The sequence below is a fragment of the Eptatretus burgeri genome, chromosome 2 (genome assembly GCF_056783735.1).
Source record: "Eptatretus burgeri isolate ZD-2024b chromosome 2, Ebu_testis_v1, whole genome shotgun sequence".
NCBI lineage: Eukaryota > Metazoa > Chordata > Myxini > Myxiniformes > Myxinidae > Eptatretus > Eptatretus burgeri.
The window spans coordinates 76,740,200-76,766,181 of record NC_140962.1 but is presented as its reverse complement, the minus strand read 5'-3'; the positions used below and the strand labels follow the sequence as shown (position 1 = coordinate 76,766,181).

The following is a 25,982-nucleotide window of genomic DNA, read 5'->3' as shown; positions in this document are numbered from 1 at the left end:
AGGTCCACGAGACCGAAGGGTCATACCCGCGCCCTCGTGGCGCGATGGCGGGCAAGTCGCGATGTCAGCTTAGCTGCGCCTAGCTTCGTGCCACTGGCGTGGCCGGAGAGCTCTCTCCGGCGTTCGGCACCCATCTTTTTTTTTTTTTTTTTTTTTTTTTTTTTTTGTATACCTTGGTCGAGGCTCGTATGAGAGCTAACACACAACTCACAGCAAGGAGGCATGAGACAAGAGGGGCGGGAGTGGAAGGGACAAAACATTGGGGAACAGACACAGGTGAACTGTGGAAGGGAGAGGGATGGGGATGGGACGGGGAACATGGCGAGGGGAAGATGGACATTAAAGGGACTTTCAGGAAGGAAAGCAGGAGAATTGAAGGAAGTGGGCTTGGGTGGATTAACGGGGGCAGAAAAGATCGAGGATTTGGATGGGGGAAGATAAGAGGTGGTGGTGAACAGCTGTTTTGAAAGCCTGAAGGGAAGAATGGGAAAGAATAGAGTGAGGAAGTTTATTCCAAAGGCGGGAAAAAGAGGAATGAAAGAGTGAAGATGAGCAGTGATTCGTGATTTTGGTAGTTTTACCAGAAGGGGTTGTTGGCGGACCTTGAGCGCCCTGTGGAAATGTGGTTGGGACAAATCGCAGAGAGAGCAGGGGGGCGCAAGGCTGGAGACGAGGCGGTAGAAGACAGAAAGACCCCCGACCAACCTGCGGTGATTGAGTGAGAGGCCCAAAGACTCAGCTTCATTGCGGGAGATGCCAATGATCTTAAAAGCCCTGGTTTCGACAGCGTGAAGTCGAGAAAGGTGGGAGGCAGGAGCACCAGCCCAGAGGGGAGAGCAGTACTCCATCAGGCTACGGACAAAAGCTTTGTAAGTGGTCAGGAGCTCAAGAGGGCCGAGGAAGGACTTTGCACGACGGAGGATTCCCAGTCGGCGACTGGCTTTTGAGGCAAGGTTGGAAATGTGACTTTCCCAGGAAAGGTCATGGCAGATAGTGAGACCCAGAAGCTTGAAAGAAAAGACTTCTTCCAGAGGATTGTTGAGAAAGTGGATGGGGGGTTTTGTAAACGGTCCTTTCGAAGAGACATAGTGAGAGTGTGAGATTTGTCTGGATTGAAAGACATGTTCCACGTGTTGGACCAGTTTGTGATTTTATCCAGATCTGCAGTGAGCGAAGAAGTTGCTGCTTGCCGGGCTGAGGATGACAGATGGTACGGCAGAGGGTTGAGTCATCGGCAAAGAGAAATAGAGGATTTTCCAGAGAGTCCGAGAGATCATTGATGAAAACCAGAAAAAGAACAGGGCCCAGAACGCTACCTTGAGGAACTCCAGCCTGCACAGGAAGAGGGGATGAAAGAACTCCATTTAGGGCCACACGTTGACTGCGACAGGAGAGGAAGTCTGCGAGCCATGAGTGGAGATGGCCTTGAATACCATGGGAAGAGAGTTTGGTGAGTAGGGCAGGGTGCCAGACTGTGTCAAAAGCACGTGATATGTCCAGGGATACGGCTCGGATTTCCTGTCTGGCATTGAGGACCTCCATCCATTGATGGGAGAGCAGTAGCAGCATATCTAGGGTAGAGTGACCTGGTCTGAAACCAAATTGATGATTGGAAATCAAGCCATTGGAGAAGAGGAAGGATTTCATGTCTGAAGCGATGATGGATTCCATCACCTTGCTGATGATTGGGAGAAGGCTGATTGGTCTATAGTTACAGGGATCTGTTTTTGCACCTTTTTTATGCAGGGCAGTGATGTTAGCAGATTTCCAAGCAGATGGCAGATGACCTTGGGAAAATGAGAGGGTGAATAGAACAGAGAGAGGGTGAGCAAGAGCAGAAGAGCAGGCTTTGAGGACACGTGGGCTGATGCCGTCTGGACCGGTTGCAGAATCTGACTCGAGGTTTGAAAGCAAGCTCTCCACCTTGTCAGGAGAAAAGGATACAGAGTCCAGGGACAGTTGGGTGCGACTGGGTAAAGTGGGTAGAGATAGTGATGGGTTTGGGACACAAGATTTAGCTGCAAACACCGAGTTTAGACATTCAGCTTTATCACGTGTGGAATCAGCAGTGCGGCCATTTGAGGTAAGGGAGGGGATGGAGGGGGAACATACACCAGAAACAGATTTGATTAAACGCCACCAGGATTTTGAGGAGGGAGAGAGGTTTGAGAGTTCAGACTTGAGATGAGAAAGATGTTGTTTTCTGGCTCTCCTGAGGGTAGATACACACTTGTTCCGAGCTTTGTGGAAAGAACTGAGATTGCCCTCAGTTGGGTTTGCTTTCCATGAGGCAAAGGCAAGTTGTTTCAGGACAACTGCCTCGCCACAAGCTTCAGTAAACCAAGGGCGGGAGGAAGGGTAAGACAACTGAACACGAGAGGGGATAAATCTGTGCATGAGGGAGAGCAAGTTTCTTTGAAAGAATTCCCAGGATGAGTTGATGTTTGAGAAAGTAGTGATAGGAGACCAGTCTGTAAGTTTGATGGCTGCTCGGAGACCCTGCCAGTCGGCTTGAGTGAAATGCCAGACTCGACGGCGGTGAGGTGGTTCTCTGATAACAGCTGCGCCTAGCTTCGTGCCACTGGCGTGGCCGGAGAGCTCTCTCCGGCGTTCGGCACCCATCTGCCTTTCCCGTCGGCTTCGAGCTCCGTCTCCTGACTCTGCCCCACTGACACTGCCGCACCGACACTGCCGCCGTCTGCCGACACTGCACTCGACTTGACTGCCCTGTCTCCCGATTCTCCAGACTGCCGCTCCACCGACTCCAGACTTGACTGCCCCGTCTCCCGCCTCTCCAGACTGCCACTCCACCGACTCCAGACTTGACTGCCGCGACTGACACACTTGACTGCCACTTGACTGCCGACGCACTGCTGCTTCCACTTGACTGCTCCCACTTGACTGCCACAAGCTGCGCCGTGCTCGCGCTTATATAGGCCGAGGGAGGGGCGTATATGCAAATTTCTGGATCACAGCGGGTTCGGAGGCGGGGCCACACCACCCGATGCTCAGCCATTGGATGGATGAAAAGGGGGCGTGAATCATTCCTGATCCCATTCACAACCCATGGTACGACGTGTGGTGGAAAGGCGGAGTTGGTGGGAGGTTGCTGTGGTAGTTTGGGAAGGGTGTTGGTGGAGGCGATTTGGTTGCTGGCGGGCGTCGTTTGTGAATGGCGGTGAAGTGATGTTTGTGGGGTGGAGTTGTGGAGGTAAAGAGGCAAAGGTGGTGGTGTTTGAGTTGTAGTTGTTTGGGAATGATGTTGGTGGTGGCGATTTGGTTGTTGGGGGATGATTGGTCCAAAATAATGACAGAGAAAAGAAAAACGGCTATCTCAAAGGATCGCAGCCCTGTGAACACGGAAATTCCCTCCAAACAACGGTGGAGAAATCTAACTACACATAAACTTATCATCATAACTGATCTCAGGACACTTTATGGTGTACTGCGAATTTACATAGCCGTAACAATACATATATATATATATGTATATATAAATATATATATATATATATATGTAAATATTGTAGCGAATTCGCGCCCGCCGGCGTGCGATCGGCCGCTCGACTCGAATGGCGGCTGCCTCGCCCACCAGAACGGACAATTCAGTCGTAACCCTCTTGAAACAACACCGGGAGCTAGTCACGGGTGGGGGTTTAACGTCACCACAATCGTGCCAATTGCCCACCCGCACAGGATAGGGTTGCTCGCCAAATTCGATCTACCTAAGTACCTGCGCGAATGGTCGACCGGGCGATCGTACCACGCCACAGGCCGACTCCGGACACGAACCGCTTAAGCGGTCCGTTCCGTGCTAGTGATAACTGAGCGGTGTTATCGTCGGCCTTGACGGTTCCGATTAATTTCCGGGATGTTGAACCCACTACGAACCCCTTACGTGAAGCAGGATGGAGAGTCAATAAAAGGACAGGAGACTAAGCGAAGCAGGAACAATTACACAAGCACGTTTAATAGCAAAGGCAGACCAGCACGGAAGGCACGTATTTATAGTCACAATAGTCATGTACAATAGAGCAAAAGCAAGAGTTAAAACCGAATACTCGTACACACGGCAACACTTAAAACAATACTACTTTAAGGACAGGCGCCACCCACAGTCATTTAAACAAATCCAAAGGAAAAAAAGGACTTCCCTTGGAGCGGCCGTCGAGTCCTCCTCCCACGACCTCCACTCCGAACACCGTCTCCTTTGCCGTCCTCCACTGCAGACTTGATGATGACACAGCTCGACTTCAACGAGCTCCTCGGGCTCCGCGAGTTCCATGAGCTCCACACCGACGCAGAGACACTCAACCACGACGACACAACTCGGCGATGACCCAACAACACTTCAGACGGAGGAGAGTTCCACGAGTCAGGGAGAGAGCGAGACCTCAAGCCACCCCACTGGGACAAGGGAATAACCAACCAACCAACAACCACATGCAGACGAGCGAAGCGGAAGAGGAGGAGGAAGAGAGTGGAGGGAGAGCGAGAGGAAGAGAGAGAGAACGCGCCCCGTCCGTGTCCGTCTTTTATAGCGCAAGGCTCCGCCCTTTGCTCCACCCCGTTTTCGGCTCCACCCTCCTCGAGAGGGTTCTCGAAAAGGGGCGTTCCCTCACCCCGACCGCCTCACGCTGTTCATTCACCAATCGGCGGCGAGCTGCCCTTCCCCTTTCCCTCACACCAAGCGTGGGGAAGAATGGCGGGAAAAGCCCACCAGCATCGTTGGCGGTTTTTGTTTGTTTGAAATAAAAGATAGAGAAAGAAAAACGACTAACTGGAGGATCGCAGCCCGAATGGATCACAAATTCCCTCCATACAACGGGTTTGGGCTAACTACACATGTACCTCTCGAGATATCTCACCTGAGGGCCCTTTATGGTGTAATGCGAATTTCCACAGCCGTAACAATATATATATATATATATATATATATATATATATATATGTATATATGTATATGTATATGTATATATATATATATATATATATATATATATATATATATATATATATATATATATATATATATATATATCTTCTTCTTTCGGCTGCTCCCGTTAGGGGTCGCCACAGCGGATCATCTGTTATGATCCGCATTATGATTTGGCACAGGTTTTATGCCGGATGCCCTTCCTGACACAACCCTGGTCGCCTCTTACGACATAGGGATATGGTACACCTATTCTAACCGGGGCATACACTGGGCCCAGTACACTGGTACTCACTTCGCCGACCTCGGAAGGATGACAAGCTGAGTCAACCTCCTGGTGTGTATTAATTCAAGCGGCCAATGGGGCTTGAACTCAGGACCTTTTGGATCCCAAGCCGCTACCCTAACCACTACGCCAACACCAGGCATATATATATATATATATATATATATATATATATATATATATATATATATATATATATATATATATATATATACATATATATATATATATATATATATATATATATATATATATGTGTGTAATGCCGCTTTACGTCAGTGTTTTTGACATCCTCTCATAAGGCCTATGTCACATTTGCTCTACGGCGAGGATATGGCAGCCGTACACCCTCTGAATTGACAGAAACGTGCGGCGGCCGCAGAGTTTCTGCGGTGGCCTCAGGGTGGCCCGACGCCGTTTGGCTATATTTTACAGGTCGTAAGGTCGCCGTGGAATTGTAACGCGGAGTTATAACCTTTTTTCATTGCTACGTTCACCGTAGCAATTCGACAAGCCGAAACGAAGAAACTGGTAAAAAAAAAAACAATTAACCCACTCGTTACTGTCCGTCTGGCCGCACGTTCGCCTTCGGGCCCACCTGCGGTCCCCTTGCAGGCACCTTGAGGCTACCTTGCATCTTCCTTGAAAATTATATGGCCGCCGCAGGAACGCCCTAAGGTCACCGTGCTACATCAAACCAAAGACCGTACGGACCCCCACGTTTTCGGTCTCCACAATTTATAAATACGCCATGCGGCTCCCCGAAAAATAAAAACATATGTGACTGCTACATTGTGTGACCGTGGAAATACTGCGGCTGCCGTATAATTGCTAGTTGCCGTAGATTCTGAAGACCCCACGGCCGCCGTGGCAAATGTGACTTCGGCCTAAGTCATTGCGATGTATCCGTGTGGTGTTTCCTCCCTTATCAAATCACTCAAATGATATGTAGTTGTTTTTTTTACAAAATGCTGAAATAGTAGTCTCATTTTATAACATAATCTGTCTTTGAAACAAACTTCAAATATGTCTGTAAGGTGCACTTAATATGTAAATACCGCAAAACATCGAAGGTCTTTCAAATTGCAGTGGTGAGTCCTGTATTTTGAGTAATAATAATAATAATAATAATAATAATAATAATAATAATAATAATCATGAGTTCCTTTCCAAGGAATGTCGATGCAGGAGGAGGCCTTAGGCCTTCCAAAGCCTGCACTATTATTATCAACCAATGGTTGCTTGTCCATGCTCTTTCCTTTTTAATGCCGAGTGTCAAAAATGGGAGCACCACGTACCATTTTTAAAGTCTTTGGAATGACTCGGCCTCGGTCCGAACCGCTGATGTCCCAGTCTCAGAGTAAACACTCTAACCATTACACCACCGAGCCCATCCTCTGCCCATACTTGGAACGTCAAAAACTTAAACAAACGAGACACTCAAAATAATTCAAGACGTGGTAATCATTTTTATTTAGCAATATAAGTGCACATACAAAAAGTGAGAAAATGTCCTCTGGGATGGTACAGAGGTCAATTGCACTTCCTCCTTGTGCTGTCTTGCCTGTGTTCGATTCTCCACCTGACTGTATATAGTGTATATCATGTTCTCGCACCAAATACGAGGCTGTCGGATTGGTGCTTCACAGGTAGGGCATTGTGTCACAAAGTTGTGTCGTCCCTTGGATGAACGTTAAACTTTCCACAGCCACCCAACGAGAATGTGGTATTAATTGGGGCCATCGTCGTCGTAATAAAAATGCTTTTCTTACTTGTGGTGTAGCCATGCCCACGGGGAGGGGCATGATGATGATGCATGATGGGCGTGATGGTGGAGGAGTGGCCGTGGGGTTCGGCGAGGGATATGAGGTGTGCACGCCGTCTGAGGCGTCGTAGTAATACTGGAGTCGGCCGGCTCGTGAGTGTACCGCGTACGGAATAAAGGGGAGCCGCGGGCACAGTACGCCCTGGCTCGCACTCGTGCAACACAGCCCGGCTCGACTGTTCCTCCGCTTCGTGTCTGCCTGCTAAGCATCTCCCAATTCAGTACATTACATTTTAACAAACATTTATTTTAGCACCTCAGGATTTCTTGGCCTATCTTCAGAATCTGACTCGTATAACTTTTTGAAAGCTTGATGTAGCACCTGATTATACGTGCCATTCATCCACTCCTTACTTTAATCACTTATCATAATCGTTCATTTGAAAGTCCTTAACTCTTTTATGCTTTTATGGCTTTTCTATTTTCTTGAGCCGTTTCCCACTCTTGATGAGCCGAATAAGCAGAAATTCTAATGAGCTTTGCCTCGCCCCAGGCGCCGAGATAAACACAAAAACGAATTTCGCTACGACACGTAACAATTCGGCCTATTCCTTTGGGAAAAGGTAATCATGGGATATCATTGAACGACCTTCCTTTGGGAAGCATTTTTTGAAATGTTCACGAGTTGTCAAAAACGAGGGATCTCATCCCCGGATGGATGGATGTTCCTCTGAGAAGCTGATGTTGTACGAGGACGCACTTTGTGTTGAGGCTAATATGCGAACCGATGACCGTGGGTGCTCGAAGGTGACATTCCAAGATTCTGTGTATAAATGGTGATGCAGAACAGTGAACCTGCGTCGGCCTAATTTCTAATTCATAATCCTAATTAAACCAAACAAATACAGCATATAGCTGTATAGGCAGGGGTGTGGCCAGAATTTCTCAAAAAGGGGATGGGGCTTCCAATGTTGCTGACCAAGTTTCAGAAATCACGAGAAATTAAAACGAGTTTGGGGGAGATCCATTTATCGACATTACACCCTCTGTAGGCTACTTTGGTAGAGAAAGAGGTTTTGGGGGAGCCCCCCCCCCCACCCAAACTCTTACTTGCACTTCAAATGTATAGGCACCTTATACCATCCCAAGTTTATCTTCTAAAATCGAGAAATATGAATATTTGGGGAATGTAGACCCCATATGGAATTCCTGGGCTGGCAGCTAAGAAGTTTTATGCAGGCACACTCACCTCTGAGCTGTCTCGTCTGGATTCACATTTCAGTCTCACTATAAACTTGCACCCTGGTGTTTCACAGGCAGGACGAGGCATCAATGTGTATTCCATCCATCAGAAGGATGTTAAGCTGGGTGTCCAATTTACTCACATTAGTTGGTGGACATTAAAGATCGCATAATAGCCTTCTTGAAGAGTCGACAAGTTATCACTGGCATAATGAACAAATTCCAGCCATGATTGGCTGCTGGGAAGGCAATGGCAAATCACCTAGCATAGTCCAAATCGTAAACTTTGCCTCAGAACTGCTTTGGCAGCAACACATTGTAAAAAGCTTGGTACATCAATGATGATGGAATTCCTAACCATTGAGAAACTACACATTACTATAATAAATAATTGGACAGTCAACGCATAACAGAAATAAATGTATGGACAATCCTTAACTTTTGTTTGTGCATTTTCATACATTTTATGGCCTCCCAATGCTTCTGGACAGCCTGGACTTGTTCTAAAGGGAGCTCTATAACAGTATTCCTCACCATAAGAGCTACCAGATTGATTGTCGAGATTGGTGTTTTCTTTAATCTTCCACCTCTAATTTCCCTTTTTCCACAGTTCAGACTTTTAATTTGAGAATGACTAAGAAGGTTGAAATTTCCTGATTAATGTACCCAAGCTCTGACAGATGATTATTAGAGCTCGTTGGAACTCCGTTAACTCGTACCTTTGGGAAACTGAACAATGAGACCTCTTTATACAATCTTTTGATGATACGTTTGGTTCTGAAAATCGGACATGTGTGGGGAATTCTTACGAGAAAGGAGTGTCCCATGACTTTTAGGGAGGTAAGTTTCATAAAGAGGAGAAGCAGGTGAGTATTTGAGCATTTTCATGATATCTCGTTCTGGGTCCAGTCAATCATAGGTATGATCCTGTGTGTATTGTAATGAGACATAAACAATACAAGTACCGGGACTTTCAAAGTACACCGCCCCCATGCCAAATATATATATATATATATATATATATATATATATATATATATATATATATATATACATATATATATATATATATATATATATATATATATATATATATATATATATGTATATGTATATATATATATATATATATATATATATATATATATATATATATATATATATATATATATATATATATATATATATATATATATATATATATATATATATATATATATATGAGCCTGGTGTTGGCGCAGTGGTTAGGGCAGCGGCTTGGGATCCAAAAGGTCCTGAGTTCAATCCCCGTTGGGCCACTGAATTAATACACCAGGGGATTGACTCAGCCTGTCATCCTTCCGAGGTCGGTGAAATGAGTACCAGTGTACTGGGCCGGTGTACACCCCGGTTAAAATAGGTGTACCATATCCCTGTGTTGTAAGAGGCGACCAGGGTTGCGTCAGGAAGGGCATCCGGCGTAAAAACATGTGCCAAATCACTATGCGGATCATACGGATGATCTGCTGTGGCGACCTCTAATGCGAGCAGCCGAAAGAAGAAGAAGAAGATATATATATATATATATATATATATATATATATATATATATATTTTATGTATATATATATATATGTATATATATATATATATATATATATATTTTGTATATATATATATATTTTTGTATATATATATATATATATATATATATATATATATATATATATATATATATATATATATATATTAAATCATCCAGCGCGACATCACCGGGGCACCTGAGGTGCCCCGGTGATGCCGCCTTGCAGCACATGGAATCAGAATTGGGAGGGAGCGGTGCACAATAATTGATTGATTAATTGCACAATTCAAATAAATAAAAAATGGTGAAATAATTAATTTCTTAATCAATTGGCTGATAGCATACCTCAACCACGACTGTTTCATCCGAAAATGTAACTTTTAAGAAATGAAGTAATTAATCGAAAAATTAAATAATTAATTAATTAATAGAATAAAAAAAAGACTTGTTCACCAATGCACATCTTCACTTTTGTCCCCACATTTCAGCTTCCCAGCTCAAAGGATGGCTGAGATATGACCCAGAAAGCAAGAAAGAAAATAATTCATCGATTAATTGATTAATCAATAAATCAAAAATACTCTTGAGAGCTAAATCACTTGTTCACTGTTATATCCAAATATCAGCTTCCTAGCTCAAAAGGTGCCTGAGATATTTCCAGGATGAGAAATAAAATAAATAAGTAATCAATAAATCGATAATAATTAAGTAATTAATCAATTAATTGATTAATCAAAAAATAAAAAGTCTGTTTTGTCCAAAGCACATCTTCACTTTTGTCCTCAAATTTCAGTTTCCGAGATTAAAGGATGGCTCAGATATCACCCAGACAAACAAACAAACAACAACAAAAAAAACAAGCAAACGGAGTATAAACTGAGTACTCCCTTCTGCACCTGGCGATGGCATCATGCATCGCCTGGATATGGAATTGGGAAGGAGTGGTGTACAATACTTGTTATATACTGTAGGTTGGAATTGGTAAAGTCCTCCAAGCAAAAATGCTACAGTGAGAACTATAGTATATGAGAGTTGTACTTTCATATACAGCAGTAGGCTGCAGAGAATTACTCCAGGAAAGGAATGGTTTTTTTGCTGGGCTTAAAGAGTTCACATTACCACTTCCCATTAAAACTAGTATGATGGCTTTTGGATACATCATTCAAAGTTCACGGAGGAGCTTCAAAAGTCACAAATACAAACAAAAACGTGACTACATACCAGTTGTTAGTTCACCTGGTTGTAATGAATCTTAATGAATCCATTGTATCGTTCATAAAGAAAAGTACTTTAAGTTGTACCCTGACCAAATCCTGGCCTACGGTCTGAAGTCACAGCATGTAGCCCCAACTGCAGGGTCATCCAAGTCCTTTACATGCCAAGTCTGAATATACCTTCTTTTAGGGATATACTTCCTTATCCATCGTTTTGATTGTAATATCCACCATCTGTCAAAATATATCACAAACAGAGATCAAGTGCAGCAACAGGTGTTCAATATCACCTTGCTTGTGAACGTAAACATTCATATCGAAAATTTAACTTTATTAAAGCAATTGTTTGTCAACAAACTTTCAGTGTTATCAACAACTGATGAATTCGTCATCAAAAGCTCCATTATTATGATACATCAAGAAGATAATGGTGATGTCAGATGTTTCACTGGTACTGTATATCAGTGAGGAAGAATTGCAGGTAGGTTGACTGACTATTACAAATTTGCCATTTTCCAATATTCTGATAAATGTAGCAGGTCGATTTATTACAAGAGCAGAGCAAAAATATTATCTAAAGGTCGACATTAGCAGGTATAGTACATGAAGGTTGATGAATGTCTCGCAAATGTGAAGGCATTCAATCTTGCACCAAGTAAAATTAATCTTTTCCCATCATGTTTAATGGTCAAATGCCAATAATTGTTCACTTTCAAAACAATTATTGTCCTAATTTGCTGTCAGTTTCAAACATATTGTGGCTGCCTGGCATTACCTTATGACACCACCTGCCAATATCAATGGAAATAATCGCCATGCGTTTGTCATCAATTTTTACGAACATCACAGTGGTACTCCCCGAGATGCTGCTTTAAATCCACCAGTTCAGGCAATTTCCTCGGCATAGGAGGACATCATCTTCGCGAAACTGGTGCTGTCGATACATCCCCTCTCACCCCCATTGCAGATGATGTCATATTACGAATACAATAGCAGCGACTGTCTGCTCATGGATGTCTGGTTCTTTTTATCAACTGTAAAAAAAAAGAAGCATTTTCTCTTTAATTGCCCATTATAATCCTGACTGTCGCACTATCCTCGAGATGCCAGTTGCTTGCTTGCACTATAATCGGAATTTTATTGCAGAATTATTTTGGAAAGATTGGATTTGTTTTCATTGAAGAGCTTTATTGACAGGTTACATTAGGGTCATGTTTTATCCACTCCAATGAAAACCTTATGAGTTTCAGTGGCTTTGACGTCCGACCTTGCTTTGACGACAAATGCAGAACCCAGGATGCTTTCCATCCTGAAATTCCGCATTTGAAATGCAAACCATAGAGATGCGTTAAACCAGATGCATGGTGAAATTGGAAAAGAGCATATCATAACGGATGCTTACTTGTGTATTTGTTTCAATCGTATTAATAGCGAGACTGAGAATTCAGAAGACGTTGGCAAATGCCCTTCCAATGATGTCTGGCTCGAAATAATCCATCTCGACACAAATGAGAAAATGTGTTTGTTTATAGAAGATATGACACTGCCCATTAAATTTCGAAGAGATGTAATTGTATTATTTTATTAAAATGAATGCGATGGTGTTATTGTATCTTTCTGCCACTGAATATATTAAAGTTTATGTCTTTGTTTTACTTAAATGTGCATAAAATTATGAAAAGTACATCTTATTTAGTATTATTTCCTTCCTTGGTTGTTATTTGGGTGAGGGTAAGCAAGCCACTTAGACTGTTAGCACACACTCGTTACCTATAAATGCCACAGTGCCTTTTGAAAAAAAGCACCCAATGTTCTGTCAAAGCAAATAGTATGCCAGATAGAAGTTATTGTTTTAATCATGTGCCTACAAAATAAATATACCGTTGTCGTGGCTGTTGGTTTGTGAGAAATTATCTCAATAGCATCAAGTGCATCAACATGATTGGAGATAAAAACATAAATCGCACTCTTTCCTCCAGGGATTCAAGCAAGCGGTGCACCACCATCTCGTATCCTCTTCCATCCCCAAACAGTGATACTTTGTACCCCCAATAACGTCATTTCCAGTTTCCATGCACACAGTCATGATGGAGCACTATTTTTTGCGACCACAGCCATTAAATGGTGATTAATAAATTAATATCTCAGATGATATGCCATCGGGCAAATGAAGTGGGGTGGGGGTGGGCAGAGGTGGTTGCAACAAGATAACAAAGCACAATGGGTAGAAACTACTTCATGTTTGGATCACTCCTGCACTTTTTTTTTTAAACGATCTTTAAAATCTTTATGTTGATGTGGCACAAGGTTTTGGCAAGGTTTAATCATTGTTGCTGCAGAGAAGTGTTTGTGGGCAGAGGCAGTGCCTGACATGCTGTTCATCCATTTGGTAAGGCACACAAAAAAATTGGGAGAATTTAAATTTTTAATACCATTCTCGACTGCTAATTAAAATTAACCCTTTGGTTGCTTGTTTTGACATCAGCTTTGTGTTTGCATGCAAGCTACATGGGTTTTTTGTTTAAATAATTTTTTGAGGCAATAGTCATGATAAGGTATGAATTTGTCCACCACAACAGCCAAGTTAAAGATGATATAAAAACAATATATATATATATATATATATATATATATATATATATATATATATATATATATATATATATATATATATATATATATATAGTTGTGGAACTGCCTTCGAGGAGGTAACTTTGCAGAATATAGCAATAGTTATTTTCCAGAGTGCATGTTTAGAATAAGCATGAAGTAATTTAATTGAGATATCAGGATATGCATCATTTTATGGACAAAAAGCTGTTGTCTTTCCTCCCTTTACGTTTGTGTCTAAAATCGCCATCCTGTCATGCCCTTTTTATATTTTATCCCTTTGGAATCTGTCTTACATGTGACTTTTGAGGGAAACACTAGGCCATGGGCGCAAGTTTTGGCGCGAAGCCACAGGATCGATGCAAATAACAGTGCAAGGGGCATTGATGGCCTGAATGTCAATCAACGCAGGGCAACCAATGCAGGGGTGCGTCACAAGGCAGAATGTGGCCCAAGAGGATAAAGCTGGAGGTAAGAGGGGACTCAGCGAGTTGGACCATGGACTTTGGAGTGGAAGGCTGTGCGATTCACATTCGTGCACAGTCAGCACAGCAGCCTTGTTCCACCACTCAACGCTCCCCTCATCCCCATCAGGGCTTCTACAACCTTCCACCATCGGCATGCACACCTGCATCATGGACATGCTGGACCCTGCCTGCTTACGAACTATTGAGCCGTGCCAAAATTCCTCCCTCGAGGCCTGCTGTGCTCCTTCGAGCACAGCAATGGTAGTTTCTGTCTTGTCCGATTCTCTACATCGACTGAGGTGTGAATGAGGGCTCATTAAGTCCATAGGTAATTAAGGATCTGTGTTTGTCATTGACTCGGGGGCACGTGTGGGTAGTGGGGATTAACAAATTGCATTGCTTCTTCTTGTGTATTCCTGCCCTTTTTGTATCCAACCCACATTATAAAATCACTTGGTCGCTGGGTAATTCAAATGTCTTGATTGTGATTTGTAGGAGTTGTACACGTCCATTAAAGGACAGCTTAGGGTAGGGCCAGTAGCGCAGAGTACAAGACCATGCCTGCATGCACAGTTTAGGAGATGGAGGCTTTATTGTGACTGATAAAGCCTCCATCTCCTAAACTGACTCAACGTCAGCTTATATCAGTGTATTAAGGTGATGTATAAGACTGCTTCATTAGTGCTAAACTTCTGGATTGTTTTTTTTAACGATCTTTAAAATCATTATTGAATTAAAACTGAAAAAGTTTGGTGTTGTTTTAATGGCAAAGATGGCTGGCGTTTGATCTTATGTTCTTGAGTTTGAGCCCCTGTCATGCTGATAATAACACCAGGTGGGTTTACTCAGCCTGTCATCCTTTCGAGGTTGGCAAAATGAGTACCAGCTTGCTAGAAACGGGGCACTGAATCAATGGCACATCCATGCTCCCAGCAATGACGCAACCAGCAGACACAGGACAGGTCAGGTTTGGGAGCAGCGCGTCACTGCGTCCACTTTCCGCCAATACTCCAGGGGTCTCTGTCTGGTCATCCCCCATTCAGATGCCTGGATCATCCCAATCTCCTTGAGATGCAGATCAATCTGCAGCAACGATGAGGCACTTGGTTGGCCCAATGGCCTCCTCCACTTGGGAGGCTCCCTCATTGAGAGAATCTGGTGAGCAGGATCAGCATCAAGAAAATGAGCCACATGTCCATACAGCCACAGCTGATGCTCACAGACTATGCAGGTAACAAATCTCATTTGAGTCTTTCTCAGCAACCGCTTGTTGGACACAAGGTCCGACCAGCAATAGCCAAGGATTCTCCAAAGAGACCTGGTGCCAAAGGAATTAAGTGTCCATCTCAAATTCCTTGTCAGAGTCCAAGTCTCACATCCGTAGAGCAAGACTGGAAGCACCAAGGACCTGAAGACTCAGACTTTCGTCCTCCTGCACAGGTACCAACAGTGCCACACCCCATGATCCAGTGAATCCATGACTCCCCAGGCCCGACCCAGACATCTGTTGACCTCTGGCTCACAGCCAGCAGAGTCATGAATATCACTGCCAAGGAAAGTGAATCTCTCTGTGGCCTCAACATCTTCACCACAAACAGGTACCGACAAGATAGCAGCATCCAAGATGTCATTGAAAGCCTGAATCTTAGTTTTGATCCAGGAAACCCATAATCCCAGCAGTTCTGACTCCTCATTCTGCACCGAGAGGGCCCCCAAACAGATTCAGAGTGTCCGCAAAGATGATTGCTTCATCTGCAAAATCAAGGTCAGAGAAATTAACATTCCCAAACAATGCACTGCAGCTTGATCTCTCCGACATCCTCCCCAGAATCCAGTCCATGCAAGTGCTGAAAAGTCTGGGTGCCAGTACACACCCTTGACAAACTCCAGTCACAACTGGAAATAAGTCTGAGATGCTATCACCACATCTCAGAGCACTCTCATTTCCAGAATATAGTTCAGACATCAGATTGATCAGTTTTGGTGGCAATAATTATCTATCAATAATTATTCAGACCTATCAATAATTACACTGAACAAAAATTTTTTTTACTGGAGATGTGTAAAGTGATTTAGACTAATTTGGGTACGCTGATTTCAAAAATCATAACCGTTTTGCTGTATCACGTCAGGATTTTCAGTAACAGAAATATTCCCATTGCCTAGAAGTCAGGATTTCAATGAAATTTACAAAAATTCATTTATTCATTTATTTCATCATGAATGCTTCAAAATTATAGAAATTACAGAAAAACTCCACTAGAATGTAATTAAAAATGCTTTAGGCATTTGGCTTTGCGTTTGTGCTGCTCTGTGTCAGTTTCACGATGCAGGAACCAGCAGAAATCGCCCATCATGTTCGGGTTGTGCCGCCCTTGGTAACGCGTCTCCATGAGTGAAATCTCTTGGTGGAATCGCTCGCCGTGCTCGTCCGAGACTGCTCCCAAGTTGTCAGGGAAGAAGTTCAGGTGCTGGTGTAGGAAATGGATTTTCAGGGACATCCTGGAGCCAAGTTTCCTGAAGGACTCCAGCAGCTGCTGCACTATTTCTTCATAGTTGTCCGCGTGCTCGTTCCCCAAGAAGTTGTCCGTCACAGCTTTGAAGCTCCTCCACGCTGCCAGCTCTTTGGGGTTTAGAGTTGTCGGAAAAGCTTCGTCCTTCATAATCTGTCGGATTTGCGGTCCAACAAAGACACCAGCCTTGATCTTGGCCTCCGACAAGGTGTTGCCAAACTTTTCCTTGAGGTATAAAAACCCACGCCCATTCAGATCCATTGCCCGTACAAACTTTTCATCAAGCCGAGCTTTATGTGGAGTGGTGGAAGGAAAACCTTGGCTGGGTCGACAAGGGCGACATGCTTCACGTTGTGTCGACCAGGTACATGCTCTTTTCGCTCTTCCCAATCTTTCTTCGTCCAGTGATTCTTGTCGTCTCTGCTATCCCAGAGACAAAGGAAGCACATGTATTTCGTGTAGCCTGACTGCAGCCCTAACAACAGCGCCACCACTTTCAAGTCTCCGCAGATGTGCCAGTTGAAGTCATTGTACTTGATGGAATCAAGCAGCTGCCGCATAGTCTCATAGGTCTCTGTCATGCCGAACGCGTGAGCCAGTGGGACTGATGGTTTCTCGTTGCCATTGTGGAGCAAAACAGCCTTCAAGCTGTTCTTCCCCGAGTCAATGAAGAGGCGCCAGTCTGCAGGATCGTGATCACACCCAAGTTCTTTCAACAGACCGTTGATGTCACTGCAGAATGTCATCGTGTCTTCCATCTCAAAGAACTCAGCCATGTCTCTGTGACGTGCTCTGAACAAGGATATCTTGGTGTTAGGTTCAAGTAGATTCCACTGCTGCAGCCTTGATCCAAGCAGCTCTGCCTTCGCCTTTGACAGCGAGAGATCTCTTACAAGATCATTTAAGTCTCCCTGGTTCAGAAGGTGTGATTCTTGAGTGTCGGGTTCAAAAGGTTCATCATCACCATCCTCTTCACCACTGCTTACAGCTATGTTCTGATCAGCTGGAGGTGTTGGAACGGGGTTCTCGTCATCATGAGGCACAGGTTTACGAGCAGAGACGCAGTCAGCGTACTTGATGTGACCTTTATTCTTCTTGTTGAAGCCGGCGATGCTTGTGCAGCAGAAATAACAATCATCATGATGATTCTGCGGCTCACGCCATATCATGGGCACCGCAAATGGCATGCTCGCGTGCTTGCCCACCAACCACTGAGTCAAGGTTGTGTGACAGCTTGTGCAGCAGATGTGTGGTGCCCAGCTCTGTTCTTGGTCCCCCACCTTACACCCGAAGTAGTGAAAGTAGGCGGCCTTCATTTTCACTGCTGTAGATATACTTCGCTGTTGATCTTTTTTGGTATACCGACCACAGACATAACAGAAGTTGTCAGGATGATTGGTACAGGAACGCCTACTCATCTTTATCTGAAAGAAAGAAATATAACACAAGTTAACAACAATTGTACGAAATAGACATGTTAAAGACATATGTAAATTTCATTGAAATCCTGACTTCTAGGCAATGGGAATATTTCTGTTCCTGAAAATCCTGACGTGATACAGCAAAACGGTTATGATTTTTGAAATCAGCGTACCCAAATTAGTCTTAATCACTTTACACATCTCCAGTAAAAAAAATTTTTTGAAATTTGTTGTTCAGTGTTATCCCAGCAAAGAACTTGCCTGATCACCCGTTGGTAGTTGTTGCAGTCCTGGTGATGAACCTTCCCTTTCCAGAGAGGGACAACATGGCCTCTCTTCCAGTCAGTTGGGATGATGCCTGGGTTCCAGGCAGAGCACAGAACTGCATGTGACAACATGAGTTGAGCATTTCCACCAACCTTGACAAGTTCAGCATGGATGCCCCAAATCCTAGGAGCCTTACTCCTTTTGAACAGGTTCACCGCAGCCTGTGCTTCCACAAACCAAGGTGGATCACAGTTGATTGAAGAGACAGCAATAGGGATAGTAACACCCCTGACATCCATCTCAACAGTTGGTGGATCAGCCTGGTGCAGCTGCTCAAAGTAACCGGCCCAGCAGGCTTTCACTTCGGACTCCTCTGTCAAGAGCCCACCACACTCTGCTCTAACTGCAGTACACCGAGGGACGGGCTTGAAAGAAAACAGTGCAAAAATTCCCATGCAAGCAGAACGAGAATCACCTGACCACAGGTGATGCTATACATCCTCACAGATTCCTCACACATTGGCCTCCTTGTCCACCCTCAGCGCACGAGTTTTATGCTTCAACTCCCTGAACAGCTCGGCTCTGCCATTCAGCCTGGCCCTGTGACTCTGATCAATGGTATCCAGTGTCCCTTGAGAGACAAAATTCTTCTTTGCCCTGCGGTGAGTTCCAAGACATTCACCAGCAACATCAAGGATGGTGGTCTTCAAGGCATTCCACAACTCCTCAGGATTCCCAAAGGACCCAGGACCCTCCAAATGCCCACTCAGCCTGTTCGCAAACTCTTCAGCTACCCTCTCATCCTTGAGCTTGCCAACATTCAGCCAAGGCTGGGATGGTACCATTCCACCGGGTTTAAGCTGCAACTTCAGAGTTGCTACAACAAGCCTGTGGTCGGTGTGGAGGAACTGAGCACTCCGGTTGACCCTGCAGTTTTGGTTATCCTCCAGCGACCATCAACGAGCACATTGTCAATCTCCTTTGCCACACCACCAGCGTTGGAATACAAAGTCCAGTGATGAGCCTGTGGGCGCTGAAACCATGAACCCACCACCCTAAGTTCATGTCCTCTTGCAAAGTCAAGGAACTTAGTGCTATTCTGGTTCATAGTTCCAGACCCATTGGGACCAACACATGTCTCATAACCATCCCTATCAGTTTCAGTCGATGCATTTAAATCCCCCAAGACTAGAAGAGTATCTCGCCTGGGGCACTAATCAACCACAGACTCGAGCTTAGCACAGAGTGCATCCTTCACGGTGAGATCACTCGCCTCATTTGGAGCAGATACAGAGACCAAGGAAACGACACCCAAGGAGTGACGACTCCATCCATCCATTCGGACCATACTCTGTGCAGAGCATTGGTGCTGTCTAAGCAGTCTCCTTGGCTATTGGGCACAATCCTGTACAGGTCGCCACTCCAACACAGGAAACCAGCATGCTGGCACTCATTTTTCCGACCTCGGACAGATGACAGACAGTCAACGCAACCTGGTATTAATTCAACAGTCAAGTGGGATTTGATCTCAGGATCCTAGGATACCAAGCCCAGCCAGCACCCTATAACCATGAAGTTACACCAGGCATTAGTGACAAATCCTTAGTCTCGTAATACGCTCGTTGACCGGTGTTACCTCAATTATCATTGGAGTCAGCTTATTGGGCACAGCTGCAGCAACTCCTTGGGCCTGGCAACCATCAGAGTGACCAGACCAATAGTAGGCGTAACCACCCGCCATGATCTCACCACGATCCAGTCTCTGAACCTCAGAGAGTGCTGCAATACCGATGTTCAAACGCTTGAGCTCAGGTTATACCAGAGACAGGTTATCATCCTCTTTTAGGGATAGGACATTCCAGGCACCCACCTGAAGGGAACGCCTCCGGTTAACCCAAGGAGATCGCCGTCTGGTGGACGACACCTCAGCATGACCCTGACACAGACTACCGCCACCTGACCCAGGAAGGTTACCCCGTGGTTTTCCTCCTGTCATCAAAGAGTGGGGGTCCAGAAGGCTTTGCCTCAATCCCATCATTTGGTGAGTTGCCCCTGGTCTCAACTGTGAAAATAAGGCTTTTCTCTCGACAACACAGATAATGAATGATGGCTTGCATATGCACATCTTTTTTTTTCGACATCAGATTCAAGATGGCCGACTGGAGGCCATGTTGTTACTTAAATGTGTCCCCAACCATTTCTCAGACATATGTGGACCCTACCAGATTTAGTCGCTTCAGACAACGCCTGTGGTTGCCTCGCCTAGCAACCCGTTGAGTCGCGGAATTATCCGTAGTCCTTCGGCATCAGGGTCAAAGGTCAGGAAGCCGGTCCAAGAGAGGGCACTCGTGATCCGGAAGACAAACCCGCAACAATATATTTATGCAAAACTTGATGACTGCAACTTTTCTTGCAGTTGCAATTTGTTGTATAAACATTGGTAGGAATAGGCTTCCACCACCATCCTTGACCATGTTGTGTAACATCAGTCGAGGCACTCACTTTTTTTTTTCTTCCACCCTCACTTTTTCACCTTTATTTCTCTTTTAAATATGTTTTCTCCACAACCACTTGAGCAATTGATGCGAAACTTTCAACATCGGAGCGCATAACCACAGAGAATTGTTAACAAAGTTACGTGATGATTGGATGGGAAATGCAGCCGTCATTCCAAAAAATTATTTTTCTGCTGGCATGAGTGTTTCACAGACCAGGAATAAACATCCTCGGCAAAATTGTCATGTTGAGTTACAAATGAAATAACTTGCACAATCACTTGAGTCATTCGTCTCAAGAATAATCCTAACTTGACCCAAACTTATTATTTGCCGTTTACCGTTTCCTCATCTCTGCCTCTGACAGTCTCTCTCCTCTTTACCTGTTCATTCCCTTGCTTGTTGTGTCCAACTGTTGGCCCACTGTCCCACCATCAGTTCATTGCCTTTTTACCCTCTGTGACCCTACTCATCAATGATCCTCGATCTTGCATAAAACATTTCAAATATAGGAAGAAGCATATATGCAATTTATTTCTCAATCCCACGAGATTTCTGCTGACATCTCCACTGATCCTCAAAAACAATCCATGGCTGGACAAACTCATCTAGAAGTTGAAGCCGAGACTGTGGCTCTGTTATGAGTATGAGAAAATGTCATGCGTGTTAAAGAGCAAACCAACGAAGTTCACCTGGCATTGTCTAGTGAAAACGACCCATGCAAGATAATTCCAAACAGAAGCATTGGAACCGGGTCCTGTCTCCTAGATATCACCCACACAAGTGAGGAGAGGCAACTCAATTTCGATTCAAGTCTTGATTATTCGTCTTCGAGTTGCTTTACCTCCAGACATGTAAAGTTATGAAGGTGGGCGAATTATTAGGCAAATGATACGCCCTCTTTAATGATTATATTTATTGACAGAACATTGAAGAGGGTCATTAGACAGATAAAACATGAAGGTGGTTGGAATATATACCTTAAGAGGGCTATGATGCTTAATTTAAGGGTAATTTCTCTTTACACCTTCACATTATACCATGCACCATGATGTAATTAAAAATAATAAACTGTTTTGCTGCTGAAAATATATAGGTCTATATGCGAGACCTGATGTACATATAAATAATTAAATGGTGGTGGTGCCATGACCTCAGGTAGTTTGTCGATACACCAGTGTCGTCTTTATGGTCCTGATGATGCCTATCTCCTCTTTTGGGCCAGATTTATTTATGGCCATGAGAAACGAACCCACAGCAGTAAGGATATGGAGAAAACTGCAACTGCAAGAAAAGTTGCTGCAACAATTCTTTAGATATACACTCCACAACCAAGCCGCCTTTACCTCCAAGTGCTGAAACTAACTGCAAGTGACTTCCAATATTTTCAATCCAAACTATTATAAGGTAGATAAAGTGTGAAGAGGGGATACGTCTTTAATGTCTTCACTTTATCGTTCTTTTAAATCCCTCTTATGCTGCATACTCCAAGATGCAGCCTCTGCAGTAAAGTCAATTGAAAACTCATTGACTTAGTTATGTAATTTCTGTCACTCCATTGCATGAATTAAAATAAATGATCCAGGAAGGAGGAATGTAATTTGTGAATAATGAATTTGTTGGCGAGCTCGATGATGACGGCGAGGGTCAACTTCGGGCCACTTTCGTGGAGGCGAGCCATGACCCTTTGTCCCTCCCTCACGTTCCCGAGCCATGGTCACGAGTCTGCCCACTCAAAAGGTGGGGGTGAGGGGAGGGGAATGGTTTGCCACCCGCCCACCTTTGTGAATGATCGGTCGGCGGCGCGCGTTCAGACCCCAGCACGCATAGCTGGCTTGTGTGCAAGTTGCCACGCGCACGGCCGCGACCCCTGCACGACCCCAAGCCGATCGCTACCTGTCCAACATCACACACCGTGTCCATCCTCTTCCACATCTTACTCCATTCTTATTTATGTTTTGTCTCCTTTTCTTTTCTCTCTCTCTCTCTCTCTCTCTCTCTCTCTCTCTCTCTCTCTCTCTCTCTCTCTCTCTCTCTCTCTCTCTCTCTCTCTCTCTCTCTCTCTCTCTCTCTCAAGCAACATTCAATATCTCATTTTTACTGGTTGTTTCTCAACAACAACCATCACAAACTATCCAAGTTACAAATAATTTTACGAAAGACAAAATCCAGGAAGGATAAAGGCAAATAAAAGCCAGAAACAAACCGGAAGCCAGCGACTCTGACCTTTCAACGACCTCAAGGTTCAGCCATGCCAACCAACAGGGTCACATAATGTCGATATTTTATTGTATTTCAGGAGAAAGTTATAAGAATTTCTTCCCTCATTTGCTTTCAAAGTATATCAGCAAATCCATGGAAGGCAGTTATATTTAGTTTTTATGACCAACCACCGAAAATAATTGTGGCATTACCCAAATAAACCTCGAAAAGGAGAAATTATTGAATGAATCCTTTTAGTTCTTGATTCTTTGTTCAAGTTTTTGTTCCTTAGATGTTCCAAAGTCCACCCTCAAGCAACTATTTTTTATTTGTTTGTTTGTTTGATGTGCACAGTTATTTCAATGTGCTTCAAATGATGTAACATAATCTCATTTCCAGTGTGATGATCCTTTGATAACGATTTTAAGTGAACTTTTTGTTCATTCAATTCATTTGCATTTTAAACTTTTAATTGAATCAGTTAATCACCCATATTTTCATTGTAGTTATTTGTTTTATGTCAGATTGACCCTCGATTACTCTCGTACAACTTGTCAGAACATCGGTGAGCAAAGGGCATGGTGGCGCCAGTATGCAGAACCATGGCTGTTCAGATGTCACGAGGGGTTTGTCAATGAGGGAAAACGAAAACCAGAGGGGATCCTCAAAACCAGGAACATTTTGCAGAAAACAGATTGCGATACGTGCGATGCAATTAAACAGTAACAGACACGCTGCCCATAAAAGAAAGTTTCTTTAAAATAACAATAAAAATTGGAAAAAAAAAGGTTCTAAATTATCAGCTTAAAGTCATTGTATCCAAGGAAAAATGTACGCAAAGAAAAGAGAGAATGAACGTCATAAAAGGGGGCGTTTATAAAGTTCTCAGAACGAGAAACTTACAGTAGTCCAAGAAATGCAGATGTCATTTAATTTTTTTTTTTCACTTGATTTGACCAGCTTATTTAAACCATGTATGATGAAGGCCTCCCTCAACATGGCCCATCCTATTATAGTCAATGCAATTTGAGGCCATTGTACTCATACATTTTAAAATTTATTCTCCGCATTTGATCGCTGATCTACCATGGTTTCTTCCAGAGCCGTGTATAGATTTGCCAGTTCGTAAATCTTGTTGTCCACTGTTGTTATCTGTTGTTCATGCTGCATGTAAGCCCACTTCAATTACAGTTTTTTATAGTGACCAGAATGTCAAAAATATTTCTCCATTTATTTGTTTTTAAAAGATAAGAAACGGCAGTTCTTGAAATAGTGTATCTCATAATGTAGACCTCTTAGGTACAAGTAAATTTGCGTAAATAGCATCCAGGCACCAAAACAAATTCAACTAACCTAGACGCAACTGTTTCTGAGACGATACTTTCAAGGTTAAGTGGAACTAATCTTTCCGGATTAAAAAAAAGATGACTTTGAAACAAATTCCTCATGACCACAGTTTGACTTTGAGACCGTAGGTCCTTGTTGTACGTTCTGTGTGCAAGCTCTCATACGAGCCTCGACAGGGTATATTAAAAAAAAAAGGGAACTCGAGAGTTCATAGAACACTTTACCCCATGCAGTCTTGAGAAAAAAGGGCATGGGAAGGGTCTCTTAAATTCTTGCTTTGTGTTTTGCAGTCAACAATCAGCACTAGGCGCTGCTATATTTGTCTGATTGCTGAATCTCACAGTTACTCTGCCCTCAAGCTACAAGAAGGAGTAAATATTTTTTGCCAAGTACTGTTAAACGGAAGGTTTTTGAAAGTGCCAATAAAGTGATTTGTATTGTACAGAATTGAAGTTAAATAAAAATAAAGGTTTTAAAGGCTGTGGAAATAAAAAGTAAAACAATTTTTTTTCTGAAGTTTGCTGGCGTTGATGCACAGTCTTTAACTAGCCCAAAAGAATTACCTCATTCCTCTCTGCTCATGTACACTCGGCACGAGGTTCTGTAAAATTTGCCAAATTCATAGCCAAAGTACTGCCAAACTACATACAGATTCGTGATCCGATTTGTGTTCTACAGTGTTCAAAATATAAAAGTCAATTTAAATGTAGTGGTTCCTCGATCACAAACTGACATATGTACACACAGACAGACATAAGACCGACAAAGTGAACTAAATGCTGAATCCCTCTTTTTGCTACGTGTGCACAGTGTAAATTATATATAAATATGTTATACAACGATAACAACGATCATCAAAATCACCAACATATGGTCACATGTGCTGTGTAAACGAGGTGTTCCTTGTGAAGGACCAGATTAAATTAACAGGAGACTGCACAATTTACTGACGCATGTCATTCACTTGATTGTGCTTAAATGGTGAAGTGAGTTTAAGAGATTGGCCCTGAATTGGTGAGCAATCTTGAGTGGTCTCACATGGAAGCAATGGTTGCTCCTCAAGCGAGCATTAAACGTGTTGAGCGGCTAATTTTGGAGACTAGACAGATGACTACACATGAGATTAAAGAATTTTGTGTCGGTGTTTGAAGTGTGGAAGCAATCATTCATTCTCACTTGTAATTCAATAGCTGGGTACAAAACGAGGGCATCAAAGGACCAAAGGTTTGATCAAAAGAGGACTGGTGTGCCTGTTGTGACAGAGCTCTTTTATAAACGTAACCAGAGGAAGGAAGATAATTTCCTGAAGAACATTATGACGTGATGAGACTGACTTCCATTATTTTATGCCAGAGCCAAAGCAAGCCAGCATGGAGTGGAAACGTTCTTGGTCCGCAATGCCATACCAATTCCAGATTCAGCCTCCAGCTGGAAAGATTGCAGCAATAGTGTTTTGGGACTTCATCAGTTTCATCCATGTGGAACTTAATAAGGTGGGAAAATCGTCAATGTGACTTTTGTTACACAATGAAATGAGGCGAGCGACACACAAATGAATACGATAATGTGTCGATAATTTATGCACAATAATGCTCGCCCTTAAACAGTAAATCTGACCACTATCAAGAGTAGAGATCGGATGGAAAGTTCAAA

The 25,982-nt window shown here is 43.5% G+C and overlaps 1 long non-coding RNA gene across 1 annotated transcript in view; it reads right to left on the bottom strand.

Annotated features, from left to right (window-relative positions):
* The window catches only part of LOC147032378 (uncharacterized), an 86,577-nt gene extending 79,943 nt beyond the window's left edge, over window positions 1-6,634 (bottom strand). The window contains exon 1 of the long non-coding RNA XR_015055144.1: window positions 6,521-6,634. This is a non-coding gene — a long non-coding RNA (uncharacterized LOC147032378). The remainder of the gene's footprint in view (window positions 1-6,520) is intronic.
* Between the last annotated feature and the right edge of the window lie 19,348 nt (window positions 6,635-25,982).